This window comes from Lepus europaeus, chromosome 23 (genome assembly GCF_033115175.1).
Source record: "Lepus europaeus isolate LE1 chromosome 23, mLepTim1.pri, whole genome shotgun sequence".
In the NCBI taxonomy this organism is placed as follows: Eukaryota; Metazoa; Chordata; class Mammalia; order Lagomorpha; family Leporidae; genus Lepus; species Lepus europaeus.
In genome coordinates this window covers 11,934,420-11,955,713 of record NC_084849.1, presented here as the reverse complement: position 1 = coordinate 11,955,713, position 21,294 = coordinate 11,934,420, and positions in this window count along the sequence as shown.

The following is a 21,294-nucleotide window of genomic DNA, read 5'->3' as shown; positions in this document are numbered from 1 at the left end:
CTCTGTGGCTTCCCATTGCTCTTCTCCCATGACTCCAGGCACGGGAGTCTCCCCTTCCTTGTTTTGGATTTTTACATACATGATCTTGGATGGACGTGTCATCGTTTTGCTTGGACTTTCATTGCCTATGAGGGTGCTTCAGAAAGTTCATGGGCAGTGGAGCTGAAAGACACATTTGTTCCAGTTTTTGAAATGCTTGTATATTGAAGGGTCTTCAGAAAGTTCGTGAAAATGTATATTATGAAAAAAATTATGCATGGATTTTAAATTTTCGCTCCCAAGTAAGCTTACCTTTTAATTCTATCCCCCACAAACTTCTCAAAGTTCCTTCGTACACGCCAGTATGAGGAAGGGCATTCCAGGCAGAGGGGGAAGTGGAGACACCAGTAAGGGAGTCTTGCTCCAGTCTCCAAGCTGAGACCCAGGGTTGCCCTTCTGCTGTCAGACCTGCTGCAGGGCACGAGTGAGTACACGCCAGGAGCCACTCGAGACTTCTCTAAGGAAAGGGAGTTAGATAGGAGATGTGAGACGTACCAGGGGTTCACAATGTGGATAACTTTCCAGGCAGGGGGAGTGGCTGTGCAAAGGCCCTGGGGTGGGTTGCAGCATGGAATGTTGGAATAAAGGCAGGCAGGCCATAGTGGCTGATGCCAGAAGGCAAGGGGAAGAATGGTGTGGGATGGGGACAGAGCGGTGGGCAAGAGTCAGACCATGGGGGACTGTGGGCCCTGGTGAGAAGCCTGGATTTACTCTGGGGCTGGTGGTTCAGGGGGGCACTGGAGGCCCGGACAGGCATCCCAGTGCCTTCTGCCCCCTGGCATTGCTGGCAGGCCCCAGCCCCTCCCCATCCTGGGCCTTATCAGAGCAATAGCTTGCACCTGGGAATTCCCTCACCAGGCCCAAGCCATGGCCAGGAAGCTGGATGTCCACAGTGGCATGAGCCACAGCAGCATGGAGGGGAGGTCAGAGAGGCGAGAAGCCATGGAGAATCATGGGGATTTCCACCGCTTCCGCCCCATACCCAGGAAGCGCTGACCCAACAGTAAGTCTGCTGGTGCGGCTCACGATGCTGGGGCAGGGAGCGGGGTTCACGTCCCTACCATGTCCCAGCTGGCATCCACGAACACAGGATCAAACTTGTCTAAGCCTCAGTTCATACCTCTGTGAAATGGGTGTAAAAACAGGAGTAGGAAATCGGCTGAGATAAATATGGGGTTAGCACAGTGGCTGGAGCTTGGCGTGTGCTTCTGTATCCCTCTGGGCAGAGACTTCCATTCCGTCTCAGAGGAAGCTCCGCGGAGGCTGGGCTGACTGGTGGCTGTGCTGCCCTGTGCTGGGGATGATACGTCACACCCAGGCAGCTCCTTGGGCTTCTCTCAGGGGGGTGCCGCGGCAGGGCCTCCACAGTGGTTGAATGCCGCTGCAGTCCCCACCCTGCACAGCTCTCCTCCCAGCAACACCTCTGTTTTCCCGTGTTCTCTTCTCACTCCCCGTGCCTTTGCTTGTGCCATGTGCACAAACACCCTTTCTTCTCCTGAGCTTCAAATTCTGCAAATCCTTTGGTCTGGTTTCAATCACACTGCCTCCCCGAAGCCTCTCTGGATGCTTTATCTGCCTGTGTCCTCTCCAGATCCTTACATTGCTGCTGTTCTGTGGCTTCAGTTGCACATACCTTGACTTCTCCACTTAATTCTTGGGAAAAGAGGAGACTCCGTCCTCATAACTGCAAAATGGATGCCAGTGCTCCAGATGTTAGATCTTCTCAGCTTCATATCCAAAGGGAAAGAGAAGTTTGAGCTTCATTGGTCTTCTTTGGGTTAGATTTTATATATAAACCAATAACAGTACCCAGGGAGTGGGAAGTATGGTTAGCTGAGACCAGGTATTGTCAATTTTTTTTCTTACAGATCCAGATAATAAATATTCTATCAGCAGAATTCTCTGATCTCTATTGCTATTATTCAGCTGTGCTGTTAGGGCATGAGAAAAGTCCTGGACAAGATGTAAATATATTGGTATGGCTGTGTTTGAATAAAACTTTATTTATAGATACAGTTGACCAACCAAGGGCTGTAGTTTGTTGATTGCTGGCTTAGACTAATTAAAGTCTCATCCTGGAGCAAGGGGGTGGGGTCAAACCAGCTGGAGTGAGTGTGTGGGGTACCCACGAGCAGATCCATGGTGCTATCGCACCACGAGAAAAGTAAGACAGCAACAAGCACCTTGTTGACTGTAAGGATTACTGCCAAATAAGGCTCCCGAGCCATCAGTCACTCCCCTTCAGTGTCTCCGGGTGACAAGATGAGAATCAGGTTCATCTGCTGAGAGAACCCCAAGGATTTTTCAGGAGAACACTGCGGAGCGAAGAGGAGAAGGTTGACTGGGAAGTTGTCACTTTGCAGTTTATGTGTTCAGAGTCTTCTGTGAAGCGAGAACATCAAGCACAGTGTTATCCTCATGTTATACACAAGGACGCCTCACCTCTAGGTGTGAAGTGGAGGATTTGGACAAAGAAACAATGTATTCTAAATGCTGGCCATAGACGATTAGCAGCCCGCATGCCACTGCTTCCTGCCCCGTTCTCATGGCAGGCATCAGTAATCTATTACTGCACATCTCGTCTTCCTGCTGACTTCAGATGATGTCCCAGAATCCTTGTCATCACAGAGCAGCCACTCCTGATTGCTCAAGTTTGGCACATGAGAGGGGACCCGTTTGTTATTTTGGTTTGACCATGTAGTAGTTGTGGAATTACCGGGTTACTTAATGTTCCCGCGTATAGCCATTAATTACTGAGTGATTACTATCTTTACGGAGCTGTGGTCATTCACTGGTTTTTGAAAATTCTAGGTAGGCGTCACAGGCACCATGATGCCCCATTTCATATTCCTCCGGTCAGCTCTGGCCTCAGCCTCAGCCTCAGCAGTGGTGGACTGTCCCCAGGGAACTTGGACTTGCTTTAAGATGACGGTCTCAAAGACTCGCTCCCTGTGTTTCTGCATGTGTCCAGCCTTCTCTGGTGCTCTGAGAACCTGCTAGGTGGCACCCGCACTTGAGGTAGAAGTGCAGGGACTTGCCAGTGGATGATGGGGGCTGCTTAGTCAATACCCCAGCCTCCCATTCTCCAGGGGTGTAGTTCAGGGATTCTGAGCACTTCTCACGAGGTCCCTGGAAAATCAAGACCCGATGGCCTATGGCAGTGACCTTGATGACACAGTCATGAAAATGGCTTTTCCCCATTCCTCTCCTCACTGAATTACCTGTACCTGGGTTCACCACTGAGATTCTGCTTTCAGGAGAATACTAAGGGCATGGGCCCCCTTTTCCCTATTGGAAAACCAGCTCTCAGAATCCAGGTCCCACAGCTGAGCTTTCTGGGGCTGAAGTTCCTGCTCATAGCCACCTACTCCAGATCGCAGGTGGAGCACCAAGCAGTAGTACTCTGGTGCAGTCATTGTTACGTTGTGGTTGACGAGAGAAGCTGGCTGGACTTGACAGAGCGGAAGAGGCCTTATTTCCAGCCATCCCATTCCGGAGTATTCGTGCTCACCTGAGGAATCGCCGCTAGTGTTTCAGAGCTGCTGGGTACCTAACGCACTCGGCTAAAGCACATCCCACAGGAAGAGTGTGCTAAGGGAAGCTTTCTCAGAGTCCACGAGGTGGAACTGATGAGCCGGAATCGCTTGGTCTTTTCCTTTAGCAGTTTCAAGCCAGGCTAATCCATAGATGTAAGGAAGGGTGGAGGATGTGGCAAAGCGGTGCTCTTTAAGGCATCCTGGGCAGTTCCTGGCGAGCTGGGTGCCTGGGATTGACATTTGGTTCCCCGTGTAGGCCTCCTACATCACAGCCAGTGGGAATGGGTCCTCTGCCAGTGGTCAGTAGATGCCCAGTGGTCAGTAGATGCCCAGTGGTCAGTAGATGATGCCCAGTGGTCAGTAGGTGCCCAGTGGTCAGTAGATGCCCAGTGGTCAGTAGATGATGCCCAGTGGTCAGTAGGTGCCCAGTGGTCAGTAGATGATGCCCAGTGGTCAGTAGATGATGCCCAGTGGTCAGTAGGTGCCCAGTGGTCAGTAGATGATGCCCAGTGGTCAGTAGATGATGCCCAGTGGTCAGTAGGTGCCCAGTGGTCAGTAGATGATGCCCAGTGGTCAGTAGGTGCCCAGTGGTCAGTAGATGCCCAGTGGTCAGTAGATGCCCAGTGGTCAACTCTTTTGAAAAGGATGAGGGATCCCAATAGGGCTGGACAAGGCACATTCTGAAACCCCTCCCACTTCCAGCGGGACAGACCCTGACGGGTGGCAATTGGCAGGGCTTGAATAAAAAATTCAGGGGGACTGGTCACTTTAAGACTTTCTCAATCTCAGGCTGAAGCTGGATGTTTGCCAGTTTCTCAAGATGAGTAACATGCCCCAAAGTGGGGGATGGACTCTCCCCCAAACCCACTTCTGTTCCTCTTCCCAGTTTTCTATGAAAGAAAACAGACGGAATGGCAGGCAGGTAAGATGTTGCCATAGTTAGACAGGTCAGATGTTGCCATAGTTAGACAGGTCAGATGTTGCGATAGTTAGGTAAGATGTTGCGATAGTTAGGTAAGATGTTGCGATAGTTAGACAGGTAAGATGCTGCCATAGTTAGAATGGTCAGATGTTGCGATAGTTAGGTAAGATGTTGCGGTAGTTAGGTAAGATGTTGCCATAGTTAGACAGGTAAGATGCTGCCATAGTTAGACAGGTCAGATGTTGCCATAGTTAGACAGGTCAGATGTTGCCATAGTTAGACAGGTCAGATGTTGCGATAGTTAGGTAAGATGTTGCGATAGTTAGACAGGTAAGCTGTTGCGATAGTTAGACAGGTAAGATGTTGCCATAGTTAGACAGGTAAGATGTTGCCATAGTTAGGTACCCGTGCTGTCCAGTGTAGCAGCTACCTCCATCAGCAGGTCAGAGAGCATACCTTGTGGCTTAGTGAGACTGATGAGGCTGTTTTAGCCACTCCACAATTGTGATAAAGGCATATGTAAATTTCCCTGGTACCTCTTCGATACCCATTCTCAAGAGTATTTTAGGGACTATACTAATTATTTATAATGTGTCCTCCTCCCCCACACAATCTCTGCCCCGCTCATGCCCACCCTCTGTTGGACTTGGCTAGTGGGAGGCACCAACAGAACACTACAGGGTGAGGGAGAGAGAGGCATAAGTATTCCTCATTTCTCACTCCATGCCTGCTGTGATTCTTGAAGTAGCTGCCTATCAAGAGGATCCAGAAGCCCCACCCTTTAGGCCGAGGGAGTCCATAGGTCTGCTGTAGCTCGTCATGGTGTACCACTAAAACCTGGTTCCTGTACCCCTTCCCGCACCTCCGCCAGGAGTCCACAGACTGCTCCCTGTTTCCTGCTGAGATCATGACAGGCACAGGGCGCTTCCCAAGCATCCTGTGCATGGCCCTTGCTAACGGGACCACTCGGAATTCTAACCAGAGCAGCTGGTTCACAAAGCTCTGGAGAGTTCAGGTATCAGAGTCAGACATTTCTGATACTTTGCCAATTACCAGCCAGGTGGCACGGAGACATAGATCTGACCTGTCAGGACTTTTGTGCCAATGCAATGGGCTAATGCACTTTAAGCTTAGCAAGTGCCCACTTCGTGCTAATGGTGTGCCGATGTTTGACTGGTTACTGTTATCATCACCGCGTGATTGTTCACCTCCCTTATCTTCCTGGTAATACGTGCTGACTGATTCATCGTTTTAGTTCCAAAGATCCCCAAGGTGCTTTCCTCCAACAAGTGCTCTAAGCATAGCTGTTTAATATAAAAACAGATGATGGCAGAGGCAATAACACCTGACCACAAAACTCTGCTGCTTTTTTTTTTTTTTTTGGTACACAGGAAGACTACATTTCCCAGCCTTCTTTGCAGCTGGGGCCATGCTCCTGAGTTCCAGCCAATGCAAGGCAGCTAGCAGTGGTGACCTTTCCCTTCCAGACAGGGCCATGAGACCTCCGTGTGGTTTTTAGTTTGAGGGTCAGAAAACATTTTTTTGTAGTGATTGAGACTATTTTTGGCTTTTTGGGCCATGAGAACTCTGACACAACTACTCAGCCCTGCCCCTGTAGCACCAATGATGACCTGTCAGTGAACGAACATGCTTGTGTTCCAGGAAAACTTTATCTAGAGAAATCAGGGGTGGGGAAATCGGGCCTGCAGGCTGTATAAGGCCCATGAAATCATTTGCTCTGGCCCTGCCAAGGCAAGCACAGATGGCAATAAATATATAGCCAGCTAATTTTTAAGTTGAACATTTTGTGTGGTTAGTGAACAATCATAAATATCCAATGGCCCTTGGCAGAAAAAAAGGTTGCCCACTTCTGCCATAAAGAGATGGCTGGTGGGATCTGGCCAACGGAATGATGCAGTTTGCTGACCTCTGTCCTGGGCTGTTTGCCTCAGAGGTTTCCTTAGTCATTTTTTGCTGCTACAATAGAATTCCATAGACTGAGTAATTTATGGAGAAAGGAAATGCATTTCTAAGGAGTCCAGGAGCAGGATGCTGGTGTCTGGCGAGGGTCTTCATGCTGCTTGATAGCATGTGGAAAGGGGCTGGCGCCACGGCTCACTAGGCTAATCCTCCGCCTGCGGCGCTGGTACTCTGGGTTCTAGTCCCGGTTGGGGCACTGGGTTCTGTCCTGGATGCTCCTCTTCCAGTCCAGCTCTCTGCTGTGGCCCGGGAGGGCAGTGGAGGATGGCCCAAGTGCTTGGGCCCTGAACCCCATGGGAGACCAGGAGAAGCACCTGGCTCCTGCCTTTGGATCGGCGCAGCGCACCAGCCGTAGCAGCTATTTGGGGAGTGCACCAACAGAAGGAAGACCTTTCTCTCTGTCTCTCTGTCTCTCTCACTGTCTAAATCTGCCTGTCCAAAATCAATCAATCAATCAGTCAATCAATAAATAAAATAAAAATAAAACATGTGGAAAGGGCAAGCAAGTGTGCATGAGAGAGCAGGTATGAGGAGGCTGGACTTAACACAAACCCACTCTTGTGATAACTCCCAATTCTCATGATAGCAATGCCAATTCGCTCATGAGCCCAGAGCCCTCATGCCCTAATCACCTCTTAAAGGTCTGAACTCTTAATACTGGTAAATGGTGATTAAGTTTTCAGTCTGAGTTTTGGAAGGGATGGTCACGCCATAGCTGAGGTCCTGTGTTGGAGATGGTGACAGGAAGATGGAGCAACCTGAGCCGCGGAATGGCAGCAGAGTCCGCTCCCCGCCTCCGCCGGAGCACACCATGATGTGACGGGTACACCTGTACTGTGTCACGGTGCTTAGGGCAGTTGTTTGTTCCAGCAGCAAACTCATCCATACTCATCCGTCAGGGAGACTTCACATCCACGTCTGGGAACAGCAAAGTATAAGAGTATTAGACTCTGGGCCGGCGCCGCGGCTCAACAGGCTAATCCTTCGCCTAGCGGTGTTGGCACACTGGGTTCTAGTCCCAGTCGGGGCACCGGATTCTGTCCCGGTTGCCCCTCTTCCAGGCCAGCTCTCTGCTGTGGCCCGGGAGTGCAGTGGAGGATAGCCCAAGTGCTTGGGCCCTGCACCCCATGGGAGACCAAGATAGGCACCTGGCTCCTGCCATTGGATCAGCGCGGTGCGCCGGCCGCAGCGTGCCGGCTGCGGCGGCCATTGGAGCTTGAACCAATGGCAAAAGGAAGACCTTTCTCTCTGTCTCTCTCTCACTGTCCACTCTGCCTGTCCAAAAAAAAAAAAAAAAAGAGTATAAGACTCTGGCTTGGGATGGCTGTCAGAATAATTGTAATGACGGGAGCAGAATTCTCCCATCACTCGGTAGTCCGCACTCCCTGAACCCTAACCCTCAGCAGCATGATCTCATTGGGATACTGCAGTAACCCCATGAGGCAGGTTCAGCGCAGGTTACCATCTGTCTGTATTTTATGCAGGAGGAAACTGAGGCTCATGGGGGTGAGTGGCTTGCCCAAGTGTGAGCTGCTGGTCCTCCAGGGAGCTGGCAGCCACATCCGCGTCAGGGCTTTGCTGGTGTACTGCCTGCCACCCCACGTAGCAGCTGCTGTCCAGGACGCTACTGCCGTCGTTGAAACCCCAGAGAGTGGCCTGTTTACTGATTCTCCCCATGAACCAGCCCTTGCCGTAAAGATTTTGTATATGTGACCTCATCATAACCTTGGAAGGCTTAAGGTGTTTGCCCAAGGCCACCAAGTTCTTGGGTGGCAAAGCTAGGATTTGAATCCATGTCACTCTAAATTAAAAGTTAACTCAAAATAAGAATTACAAATTTTTTTTAAAAATTTATTTTTATGTTTGAATGGCAAAGAGACAAAGACAGGCAGAGAGAGAGAGAGAGAGAGAGAGAGAGAGAGAGAACTCCCATCCGGTGGTTCACTCCTCAAAGGGTTACAGCTGGGACTGGGCCAAGCCAAAGCCAGGAACCTGGAACTCAGTCCAGGTCTCCCATGTCACAGCAAGGGCTCGAGGACTTGAGCCATCACCTGCTACCTCCTGGGTTGCGCATTCGCAGGAAGCTGGAATTAGAAGTGGAGCCAGGACTAGAACCAGGTTCTCTGATATGGCATGTGGATGTCTCAAGTGACATTGGCTGTTTTTAGCCTGATTAAATTTGAGAGTGATTATTTTTAAAAATTTTCTTCATTCATTCATTTGTAGATAATCTGCCTCATGGATTATGTCCTGTGTCAGGTGCTGAGGTCAGAGCAGGGAAACAAACAGGCATGTCCCTCTCTGGGGGTGCCGAAAGCCCAGTGGGGTCTCAGCCACAGAGCCGGGGACCATCCAGCTTGATCACCTGTGGCCAAGGTGGGGAGCCCCCGGTATCTCCACCTGAACTCATCAAATGTTTTCTCTAAAGGAAGGGCATTTTTCTATTGCCAGACAGAAGAAAAAGAGATGTGAGTCTGCAGCTGGCATGGTGCACAGTGGATTAAGCCACTGCTTGCAAGGTTGGCATCCTGTATCAGAGTGCCTGTCCGAGTCCTGGCTGCTCTGCTTCCAATTCAGCTCCCTGCTAACCGGACTAGGAAAGCAGCACAAGATGGCCGAAGTACTTGGGACCCTGCCACTCACATGAGAGACTTGGATGGAATTCCTGGCTCTTGGTTTTGGCCTGGCTCAACCCCTGGCTGTTGCAGTCATTTGGGGAGTAACCAGTGAATAAAAGATCTCTTTCTCTCCCATCTCTGTCTTTTCACTTTCAAATAAATACATCTTAAAACAAGCAATGTGGGTCGGCGCCATGGCTTAACAGGCTAATCCTCCACCTTGCGGCGCCAGCACACCGGGTTCTAGTCCCGGTTGGGGTGCTGGATTCTATCCCGGTTGCCCCTCTTCCAGGCCAGTTCTCTGCTATGGCCCGGGAAGGCAGTGGAGGATGGGCCAAGTCCTTGGGCCTACACCCGCATGGGAGACCAGGAGAAGCACCTGGCTCCTGGCTTCGGATCAGCGAGATGCGCCGGCCACAGCGGCCATTGGAGGGTGAACCAATGGCAAAAAGGAAGACCTTTCTTTCTGTCTCTCTCTCTCTCTCTCACTATCCACTCTGCCTGTCAAAAAAAAAAACACAAAAAAACAAACAAACAAAAAAAAAACAAGCAATGTGAATCTGATAAAGCAATAGTGTCCTTTACAGATGCTTGACACTGTTGGGGAAAGTAGAAATCAACAAGGCATCCTGCAGACAACAAGGCACCTACGCTGACAGATGAGAATTAGTAGGGAATGAGTGGACAAGGGGACAATGGTGGTGGTGTTAGAATGTCTCAAGAGAGGTGAGCAGCCAGCTTCAATGCCTGGGGAGCTACAGGCTATGGAATGAATGTTGGTATTTGTGAAAGAGATGGAACAAAAGAGGCTGGACAGTGCATGGTCTTGGCCATCACGTTGGGTTCTTTGAACTTGATTCTGCGGGCTAGGGGGGTCATGGAAGCATTTAGGCCAAGAGCATGATGAGCAGTGTTACTGTGGCTCAGAAGCATAGCTTTGGGAAAGCCTGGCTCCCAAATAATGTTGTACTCTTTTGCTTGTGGCCCAGCAGCCAACCTGGAAGCGATGTAGAAGCCAAGGTCATCAGAGCCTCTGTCCTTGTCTCCCAGGATGAAACGTTGCACCGAGAGCATGTTTACAAGCGCTTTCAGATTGGGGATTCAAAGCAGCATCAGCGACGAGAATATTATCTGTCATTTTCCTCGTCCTCTCTGCTTTGAAAGGCCTGTACCTTGCTTTATGCCAGATCCATCAGACACCCTCGTTTTCATATCCTCACCTTTGGTAGAGCAAGTTAACTGCCTTCTCTCTCTTCCTGCAAATGACAGCGGCCCATGGGACTACTCATCTGGGCAAAGTTCATTTTAGGGTCCAGCTTCACCTACACGCCTGACCTCGTCATGTAACAGGACGGCTGGGGTAAGTTCCAGGCCTTCTGGACTCACGCAGTCCCTTTGACATGTCAGAGAAGGAGGAAAAGGGAGACAACTCTACCCGTGTGCCATTGACGGGGGAGACACTCTGGTGTAGCTTCAAAAGAGAGACTTAACATTCAAAACACCAGGCTCTGCCACTTACTGGTTGTGTGTGTGTGCTAGCTTTATGGCTCTGCGCTTCAGTTTCCTCCCCCCAAAAATGGACAGACCCACTCATAGAGATAATACGAGCATAAATGGACAAATTCTAGCTGTTCAGTAAAGGCTAGCCATGATTTTTGGAGGAAACTCTCTTATAGCAGCAAGGCATGTGCTACTATATGGGTCAGAGACCAAGCTACCATGCAAGGGAAGGAAGTGGTAATTTGCGACCTTTTTTTCCTTCAATGTTTCTCTTCTTTCCATTCCTTTTCTCCTTGATGCCTTTCTCCAGGTCTGTTTGAAAATTCAGTCATAGTAGATGGTGGTGGTGTGTGTGTGTGTGTGTGTGTGTCTATGTTTGAAAGAGAGAGAGAGGAGATGGTCACAAGTGTGCAATGCTGTTCAAAGAACCTATTGATTGCAAATCAGAACTCAGTGGATTGCAGGTTGAAGAACCCCAGTTCAAACCCTTTTTTGTCCCAATAACTGGAGAGGATAGACAGGGTGGTCTCAGCAGCCCGTCCAGGGGGCAATGGCTCCCACTCTCCCTCCCTCATCTCAGTTTTGCTGTTTGTTGGTTATATTCTCTCTCCTCATAGACTCATTCCTTTCCATAGGGTTGGGTGGTGGTGGGACAAGGCCACAGGAAATTCTAGGTGACCCTAGATAGAAAACTCTGCCTCTCCCCTGCAGACCACAGAAGGACTCTGATTGGCCTTTTGGGTTACATGTCCATGACTTGAGCCCGTCATGTGGCCATGAGAAGGGGTGGCATGCCATGATTGTGCAGGCTTGGGTCATGTGACCCTGGTCACATATGAGAGTTGCCATAGAGGGGGCCCTGGGATTGGTGTTTCCTTCAGAAGTACTTGGAGTTGGGAGGAACATCGTACATCCTCTAAAATTCGTTGTAGGTATGAGGAGCTCCTCATGGAATGGAGGCTGGGCAGGCAACAGGAATGATGTCATCACCCCAAATACTTTCCTTCCTTCTTTTCCCCTGCCTCCCATGCTCCCTAGGGAGCTTGTGCTTACGTTTTTGTTCTTGAACACTGGCCCTGCTGGCACCTGCTGGAGCTGTGACAGCTAGCCACTAAATGGGTAATTACTACTATTGTCATCATGATAATTATTAATATTTTAATACTGACATGGGCTGATAAGGGAGTCCATGCAGAACGACCAGGATAGATGCTCACCATTGTTAGGTTGGAGGAGAGAGGGTCCAGTTACTTTACATTACAGATGGGGAAACTGAGGCCCAGCAGACAGCCTCACTGTGTCAGTTGCGTGAGACCGAGCTGCGGAGCTGCAAAGATGGGTCTTTGCAGGAGACCGAGTCTGGTGCCAGTTAGCCTTGCCAACAGCTTTCAGAAATTACGAGGCCACAAGAATGCTTTTTGGCCTGAAGCATTCCACTGGGCCCCACCCAGCTTGCACAGAGTCAGGCTTCCTTCTTCCTCTGCTGGACCCTGCCCTGCCAGGCTGGTGAGTCTGAACCTACTTTTTCAAAAAACACTTTGTTCTGGAAATAATTTAGGATGGCTGGGTCTTTTTCTGTATGGGAACAGAGCTTTGAGAACTTTGGTTTATGGCATGACCTTCCCCAATACCTACATAGGATGTCCTGTTCCCTGTCCCTTTCCTCCCTCACTCTCTCCCCTGCTCTCTCCCTTCTTCCCCCTCCCTCCCTCTCCTGCTCCCTCCCTCTTCCTCTTCCCATCTTCCATTCACCCCTTCCTTTTTCCTCCCTCTTCTCCCTCCATATTCCTATTCTCCCTCCATATATTAAATATGCACTGCCTTGGGCTAGGCTCTGTGCCAAGGGTGTGGCCGGACACCCCTCATATGTGCAGTTACGGGATTGCTCAAGTTCGTCCTCCAGGCCTGGCGTTGTGCCAAGGACTCTGGACACTGGGGATGCAGCAGGAAAGACAGAAGACCTGGTTTCTGCTTTCTTAGGGCTTGCATTTGAGTCTTGACCCTTGGAGAACCTGAAATTTTAGTTGAGGGTGAGCATCTTCAGGGAGAAAACTGATTTGGGTTAAGGCTAAAGGGGTGGACAAGGCCAGAGTGTGGTGAGGGGATTGGAGCTTATTGTGAGGATAGGGGTGGCCACTGAAGGGTTTTTAGCGGGCAGGAATCACAGTTGGATCCATGTTTGGCCACGGGCCACTGTGACATCTGGCATTTGTGCCTTTGCACACCCTCTGGGCACCTGATGCTCTGGCCTTCCCTTGTGTCTGGTGCTGTGCTGTGCTTCTACCACCACCAGGCCTCTGCAGAGCGCATTCTCCTATGTGGGAAACCCTGTCCCCCTCTTTGCCTCCTAAACTCCTCTTCCTTTGGCATCCAGTTCAGCTGCTCCAGTCTTGCAGATGTTTCCTCAATTCTTACCCAGATTTTTCCATAATAGACTAAGCTCAAACCCTCATCTGTGTTCTCAAAGCATCTGATACTTCTCTTTTACTGCAGTGACCACAACAGAAAATAAATAATAATTTTTTAAAAGATTTTATTTTTATTTATTTGAGAGGCAGCATTACAGAGAGAGAGGTAGAGACAGAAAGAGAGGTCTTCCATCCGCTGGTTCACTCCCCAGATGGCCGCAACGGCCTGAGCTGAGCCGATCCACAGCCAGGAGCCAGGAGCTTCTTCTGGGTCTCCCACATGGGTGCAGGAGCCCAAGTGCTTGGGCCATTCTCCACTGTTTCCCTAGGCCATAGCAGAGAGTTGGATTGGAAGAAGAGCAGCTGTGACACGAACCGGTACCCATGTGGGATGCCTGTGCCACGGGCAGAGGTTTAACCTACTGTGCCCCTGCCCTGAAAATAAATAATTAATTGCATAATTGTTATATTTTGTTTTCTTCTAGACTATCAGCTCCACGTGAGCAGGAGCTGGGTCTGGCTTGCTTGTTTGTAGGTCCCTGGCATCTAGGACAGAGATGCACCTAGAATGTACAATGAGAAATATTTGTTGAATCAAAACATGAATGACAGAGGGTGTGAGTGGGTGAATGATTGAAGGGGAGAGTGAGTGAGTGAATGAAGAAATGGATGGATCAGCCAGTGAATGAATGAATGCAGTGTTGCCTACAAAGTTTGGAAACCTAAATAAACCAGCCCCTACCAGTGCTACCTGGATTTTATACCACATGGTGACCCCTCCCCTGACCTAGTCATTTCACAGCTTTTTCAGCAGGCACCAGACCTTATGAGTCATTCACTCATCATCTTACCAGGTGGAAAATAGTTTTATCCCTGTATCCGTGCCGATTGATTGTCCATGCCTGCTTGTAGATGTCTAGTTGAGACCTGTTGGGAGATTGCTTTGGACTAAGCAGAGAATGCCTATCTGTTAGCAATGTCTGCCATGGATACTTCAAGGGAAATGACATTGCCTTCTCCTCTATTTGTCAGCCTTGAGCTCTGGGGCAGCTGATGGTTGAGGCTCCCTTTGAATCCTAAAACCAATTTCTGTCTTGTTATTAGGAAAATGCAGTCCTCTTTGTTAGTCTGTGCTGAGCTAAGATGTCATTTCTGTTGCTACTACTTGGCACTTAGCATCTGTCTGTTTTCCCTCCGCTCTTTCTCTTCTTTTCCTTCAGCTCTGGTTTCCCACAAGTGTGATCACAAGGCCCTTGAGGGACCACTTAGCCCCATGTGAAAAAAATGAAATTGACAAACTCAGCAGATCATCCCGTGTCTTGGGCTGAAACCAGAAAGCCAATCAGTGCTCCTCGGGAGAAATCCTCAAAATACATCTGCAGTCAAGTGACGGCAGCTCCTTCCTGGCTGAGCAGCAGCCTCCTGCACCTCACCTTCTTCCCTCGCTCGCAGTGAAGCACCCGGAGGTGGCATGACCCGTAGAAGGCAGTCAGCGAGGTCTGGTGAGGACAGTGAGTTCTCCGGCCGTGTAAAATGAGCCGCGGGTGGAGGGAAGGCTGAGCCGCCGGTTCTCAGCTCTGACCTGCAGTTTCGAGTCTCCTGTAGCCAAATCCTACTCCACTTATTTTTAGCATGGGGCAGTGGAAAAGGCAACGGGCCAGCACAGGGAGACAGATTTCTGTCTCATTAAGCTAGTTATGAGCAAGTGACTTCGGGGCCTCAATTCTTTTTTCATGTGTAAACATGAACATTCTGTCACTATTCTTAAAGCCACCTTCACCCTCCTCCTCCTCCTATATCATCACCATCATTGCCATCACCGTTTTTACTGTAACCCCCATCACCGCCACCATCATGGCCATCACCCTCCTCATGCTCCGTGACCATCATCATGACATCCTGATTCTAGGCACCTCTCAGTGCGCATTCACAGTGTGCCCTCTGCTGTTCGCGGGGTTAGTGTCTTCCCACTGCAGCCTCATGGGGGCCCTCAGAAGAGTTCCTGTAGGCCTTCGGCACTCTTCTTCCAGTCTTCCAGGCGAGGAGACTGAGCCCCACTTTCCCAGGGAGTGCCAGAGCCTGGACTGGTTCTTAACTCAGTCACATGCCTTTCTAGCTCTCTTAAGGTCCATTCCAGATTTTTATTTTTTTTGAAAGATTTATTTTATTTATTTGAAAGAGCTACAGAGAGAGACAGAGAGAGATCTTCCATCTGCTGGCTCACTCCTCAAATGGCCACAACCACCAGGGCTGGGCCAGGCTGAAGCCAGGAGCCAGGAGCTTCATCTGGGTCTCCTACGCGGGTGCAGGGGAGGGTCCAAGTACGTGGGCCATCTACTGCTACTTTCCTAGGCACATTAGCAGGGAGCTGGGTTAGAAGTAGAGCAGCCGGGTCTTGAACTGGCACCCACATGGGATGCCGGCATTGCAGGTAGTGGCTTAGCCCGCTATGCCACAGCATTGGCCACCATTCCGGATTTTTAGAGAATCCTGGTGTCATGTTAGGTTTTGTCCCATGTGGGCATAGACAGGTTTCTGACAAACTTGTTTTTAGTGGAGGCAGGAGTGCTGCGTGAGGATCCGAGGATCTTCTTGATTTCTTTCATGGGAAACTGAGTCTCAGAGAGATGTGCTTATTCCATCGGCTTATGTAAGGTTAGGGACCGTCTGGGACTTCCTCCAGGCCAGTAGAAAATTGACCGTGTGTCCCTTGGTGAATTCCTCCCACGCTCCCAGAGGGGAGGAGATGGAGCACAGTTTGGCACCCATGGGTCTGCATTCTGAACTGTGGCTGTTTTCTCTCTCTGCTGTTGAATAGTCTTGGTTGCGAAGTGGTTCAACCCTCTGAGTCTCCATTGCCTTACTTGTAGGATGAAGATTATAGTACCCACTCGCAGTGTGATCACAGATTAAACAAGATAATCTATTCAAAGCACATCCTTAGCATAGTACCTACAAGTAGTGAATACTTGCTACATTGTGATTGTCAAGACCACACAAAAGTACTCCAAAAATTTCATGGAAAAGGGAATTAGAAGATAAGTTTATTTTGTCTCAAAAAAAAATTTGAAGTCTAAATAGGATTTTTTTCATAATACACATTTTCCATGAACTTTTTGAAGATTCCTCGTGCTATTGTTATGCTGTATATTTTATATGCAGCATCACAGACACGACTGCTGTGGCTTGTACCGCTTGGCCCTGCTTTGTTCCCTGCAGCCTCATCCCCCTACTGCACTGACCCACTGACTGAAAGACCTGGTGCACAGGGAACTGGTGCCAGAGTTCCCCTTTGCACACAGCCTGCAGGTTCTCAAGGCAGCAAGGCATTGCTGGAATTACGTGGAGGTGCCTGGAGACGTCTCTCCACTTGTGTCTGCGTGCAGCTGAGAAATTGACTTTTTCCTGAGTCAAATTATTAATTAGTTTCCTTATTGACTAATTTCGAAGCACTCAGTCAAATTGAGTAACCAATCTAATTTGGACCAGCGAACAGCGAAAAGCTTTAGTTTGTCCATTTCTCAACTGGGTGCATTTCATCGTCTGAATAAGAGGCTTGAAAAAGGCCCAAGAACCTTGGTCGAGCTCGGAACGTCCAGTGATAGTATTTATTGAGCAGTCTTATCTTTATTTCTTCCTTGACTTGATCTCCTATAGTAAAAGTGTGCAAAAAACCCTCCCCAGTTTCACGAAGAATACAAAGAAGTTGTACTGAGGAAGGACAATATCGAATGCCTCCTCTGTGTTAGGCTCTTTTACTTATTAGCAAGAATTATCAGGCGCTCTTATGCAATTCTTAGATATTCAGAGCAACAGGATGTCAAGATGTCATAATTTTTTTTCTTACACCTTTTTATTTTTATGTAGCTATGTGCTCGGAGCAATCACCGAGTCTCCTGCAGACAGCCTGCCTGACAGCTTCTGGCATGGAAGGCAGCAAATACCGTAGCTGCTTTAAAAGTAGGGTGGCTACCACGATGCAAAAGATCTGAGCCATATTTATTTTTGAAGATTTACAAGCAGTTCCACAAGCCTTTGCATTGGCCTTTGAGAGGAACACAAAGAGAAAACATCTCCGGGTTTGTCAACCTGGCTGCACTTTCTCTTTCCCTTTTGGGTCTCACGGAAGGGGCGGCTCAGCTCTGTGGATACGAGCAGGGCAATCCTGCTATTCTCCAGGAGAAGTGGAGCCAGGGAGGGTGGCCCAGACCCCAGCTCCCTCTCTGAAAACCCTCAGAGGAGACCAAAACAAACACAACCCAGAAAGTTGGCTTTTCGTGGGGGCGGGGTGGGGGCCGCCTGGCACCACCCCTCCACTCCAAATGCGCTTTTGATTTGGTTTTATTGGCTGCTGCAAAGAATCATTTAATAGTCAGGAGCCAGGCACTAACAAAGGGACTCAGGTAAATTAGTTTCAGTCCTTCGTAGACCGTTCTTCTTCCTTGGAATCTGAGCTTTAGAAACTAAAGCCTCCTTTCCACTTATTCCACCCCCCTACCCTACCCCTAAGCCTTTTGAAAAGGATTTCTCTTTCCCTTTCTAAATCTCTCCAAGAAAAAGTTTCTTTTCTTTCATACAGAGGGATTGGAGAATTAAATTTGCCCCCAAATCCTAACATCAGTACACACAGAAAACTCAATGAAATCCAAATTAGGTGCATTTTTTTAAGTTGTTTTTTTTTTTTTTTGCCTGGATCCTTCAAATATGCAGAAATACACTGAGAGCTTTAAACCCATTTTAGTAACTAACTACTTACCTGGTACAAGCATTTGCTTATGGCTCCCGCTTTCGCCCTGGTCCCAATGCTGAAAATATAGTTAAAGTTTGAGCGTGTGGTCCCCCGAAGTACCCTCCACCACTGTCACAGAAGTGGCGTCCATAAAACCCAGCAGCCCAGCTTCCCATTGCTTCGCCATAATTAACAGCGCAGTGGTAAATTAATGATCTCACATTCACAAACGCGTTTAGAAAGGGCTCCTACAGTGTTGGGTGCTGTAATTTGATTTTGTAACTGAAACTTTCTCTGAGGCGTGACTCCCTGACAGTTAATGTATTTTTAGGCACAGTCCCAAATAACTCCCTGGAGTTCTGGTACCCCACAACCCCAATTCCTTTATCTTTTGACTCGTGCCGTCTCTGTCCCTCGGCTCTCGAACCCCACCCTTCTGTGACATTTCTCCTCTCCTGTTAAGTGCTTTTCTCACTGCAAACGGAATTCAGTTTCTGCAGAGGGTCCATCCGCCTCTGGGATTTCAACGCAATGCCTACGTTCCAGGTGATGGGAGACAAGGACCATCAAAGAGAGAAAATACGCAGGGGCAGCAACAGAAGAGAGAACAGCCGAAGGGCGCTGCTGTTTAAACGACAGTTAGGAGTAGAGACAGCAGGCATGGAAGTGAGGAACCAGTTTCCTGCAGACGCCGTGGGCTCCTCGAGCCCTTGCTGGTAACAGGGCACAGTGGTGTGAATTTGCAGGCGCTCCAGCAGGACTTTAAGGTTTTTTTTTTTTTTTTTTTTTTTTTTTTTTGGTTTTTGTTGGATCCTATTACAGCAGAACATTATATTCGCTTTCCCAAAATATATATCTAATTTCCTTTACCCAGAACAAAAAATAGTTTTCCCACCAAGTTACAAGAAAACACACGTTATCTTTCCCAATAGGGCATCGTCTATTATTGGTTTTTCTTGAGAGCTTAAAAAAAAAAATGCCCCAAACAATGTTCTAAACCCATATATTGTGTTTTGTCAGATGGGAAAAAACTGATTTTGATTTATTATTTCACATAGATATTTTGTAGACGCTTGTGTTTGACATTTCCTGAGAAATATTTCCGTCTCTGAGGTCTTTTTAAAAATGTGTTTTCAAAAAGACTTCAGGGTTGTGTGTGTGTGTGTGTTTATGAATGGTGGCAGATGGGGGGGCTTTTAAGGCTCTTTATGTTTAAGATGTTTATTAACTTAAAAGAATTTACTGGGAAATTATGAACTTTATGAAAGACAGACATTTCTTGAGAGTCAATTGCTTCCAATAGTTTTTTTTTTAAGCCATTTTTTCTATTCTTTCTTCCTATAATTACAGAATGTTTTAAATATGAGTAATTATACCTTGACAGATCTCGTGATTTAAAATGGACCTTTGAGGATGACAGTAATGTGCTTTCTGCTGTTCTTAGTTCAATGAAATCAAAAGCAGTTAAAAAAAAATAAGTATGCAACTGGATTTGTTATTCTTTCAAAATCAGTCATAAATATAGACCTTTTTTTTGGGGGGGGGAAGGAGCGGGTGAAATTTCAGATTGCAACAAAGTTATAACCCACTCCGGGACAATCGGCCCTTTAATGAGAGAAGCGAAAAAGACTTAGTGACCAAAACTCCTCCAAAATGACACTTCAAATCACGTCAACTCCGCCCGGTAATGCAGAGTGGGGGACTTTGGGCTGAAAAATGAAGAAGGTAATGATTTCAATGAGTTCGTACCTCTCCACATTGGAGACCTCCCCAACGGAGCTCAGTGCCTGGATTTCTTTCTTTGCTCTTCCTCAAATATTTCGTGGCGCCCGTGTTTTCACTAGCTCTCTGCCCACTACCTTTGGACACGACTGGCACGCGTTTGCTGTAGACGAGCTTGGGGCAGGGGGTGGTGGTGGAGACCTTCACGGGGACAGAGAACACCAAATGGCATTTCCGAGCTCTCCGGAACGTGAACGTAGGACTTGTCAGATCTGCCCAGAGCAGAGATTTGACAACTTCTCAGCTGAATTTTAATGATTGAATGCATTTTGCCACAGAGAAAAAGACACAAGGACCAAAAAAAAAAAAAAAAAAAAAAAAGCTTTAATTTTCCAGAGGGTGCCTAATGAACTAGTTAACATTCTTACTATCAGGAAAGTCTAAACCATCCATAAATAAACAATTTGAAACCACCTTCCCCACATGCGCACGCTCTTTCTTTCAGCTCCTTTAAGCAATTTGGAGCACAGGAGATTAAAGTCTTTTGGAAATTTCCAAGGTCAGACCTCAACTAAAATAGGATTAAGGGGGTAAGGGGGAAGGGGAAAAAAAAAGAAAGAAAAAAAAAAAGAGAAAGGTTTTATTCCCCCCTTCTCCTGATTATCTGAAAGAAATCGGAAGTTATTTCTCAAAATCCTCCTTTCCCTTGGCCAGTGGCAACTCTTCAAAAGGTTCTGAGGTTGTTTAACATTTTTTCCTATCCCCTCTCCCCGCCTCCCCCCTACACTGTAAGGAAAAGAGGAGTGGAGAGGGAAGCTGGAGGCCGCGGGGCCTCCCGGGCGGTACTCCAGGGGGCACTGTGACATTAAGAACGCGGGCTGATTGGATCCCGAATGCAAGAAGGACATTTCTCCAACTTCGCAACCATTTTCCCTTCAGATGTTCCGAACCCGTATTCCAACAAAGGAAATGAAAGAGGGAAACCAACTCTTCCCCCCACCGCCCCCCAACTTTTCTTTCTGTGTTCCGTATGTAAGGTTGAATTTCCACACCAAGGACACCCAGCTTTGCATAGGAAAACGCACCAAGCGTGAGGCTGCTCCCCGCTCAGCCCCTGTAATGTCCCTCTCCCCTCTTCCCTCCGTCCCTCTCCCTCACCCCCTTCCAGGAATCTTCCTCCTTTTTCCTTCCATCAGCTTCCCTGCCTCCTCCTCCTCCCTCCTCCTTCCTGCCCTCTCTTTTCTAACGCCTCCCTGCAAAGAAACAACATCAGGAAACCGCAGTCTCTATCATTCAGTCTACCTTGGGTTGCATTTCTTCTTGTTCTCTTAATCTGGTCCATTCTCTTAACAAATCTTCCTGGATGTTGCTTGCTTTTTCATTCATCAGATGAGGAGCGAGGTCTCACAGCGCATTTGGATAGATCTTAACAGTAATTACGAAGGGACTTCAAAGCAAAACTATTTGTGTTCTCTCTCTCTCTCTCTCTATCCTTACACACACACACAGTCTTAACCCCACTAAATCCAAACAAAAAATCCTTTTCAAACGGGGCAGAAAATTGTGTGGAAATTAACAGCTGGAAGGGACAGTGATCGCAAGAAGCTCCCCCATCGTTTTGGGGAAAAAAAGAGAAAGATCCTGGAAAGTAACAGAACTTCCTATTTGAACTAGTTTCTGTTGAAAATAATTTTGATCATGCCTCAACACTGCAGTCTTGTACCGGGGTCTGTGAGTAACCAGCGCTGATACGGACAGAGGCAGAGCACGCACATGAAGATCCGCCACGACTGGAGTTGGTGCCGACACATCCTTGCTCCTAACACGAGTGATTTGGTCC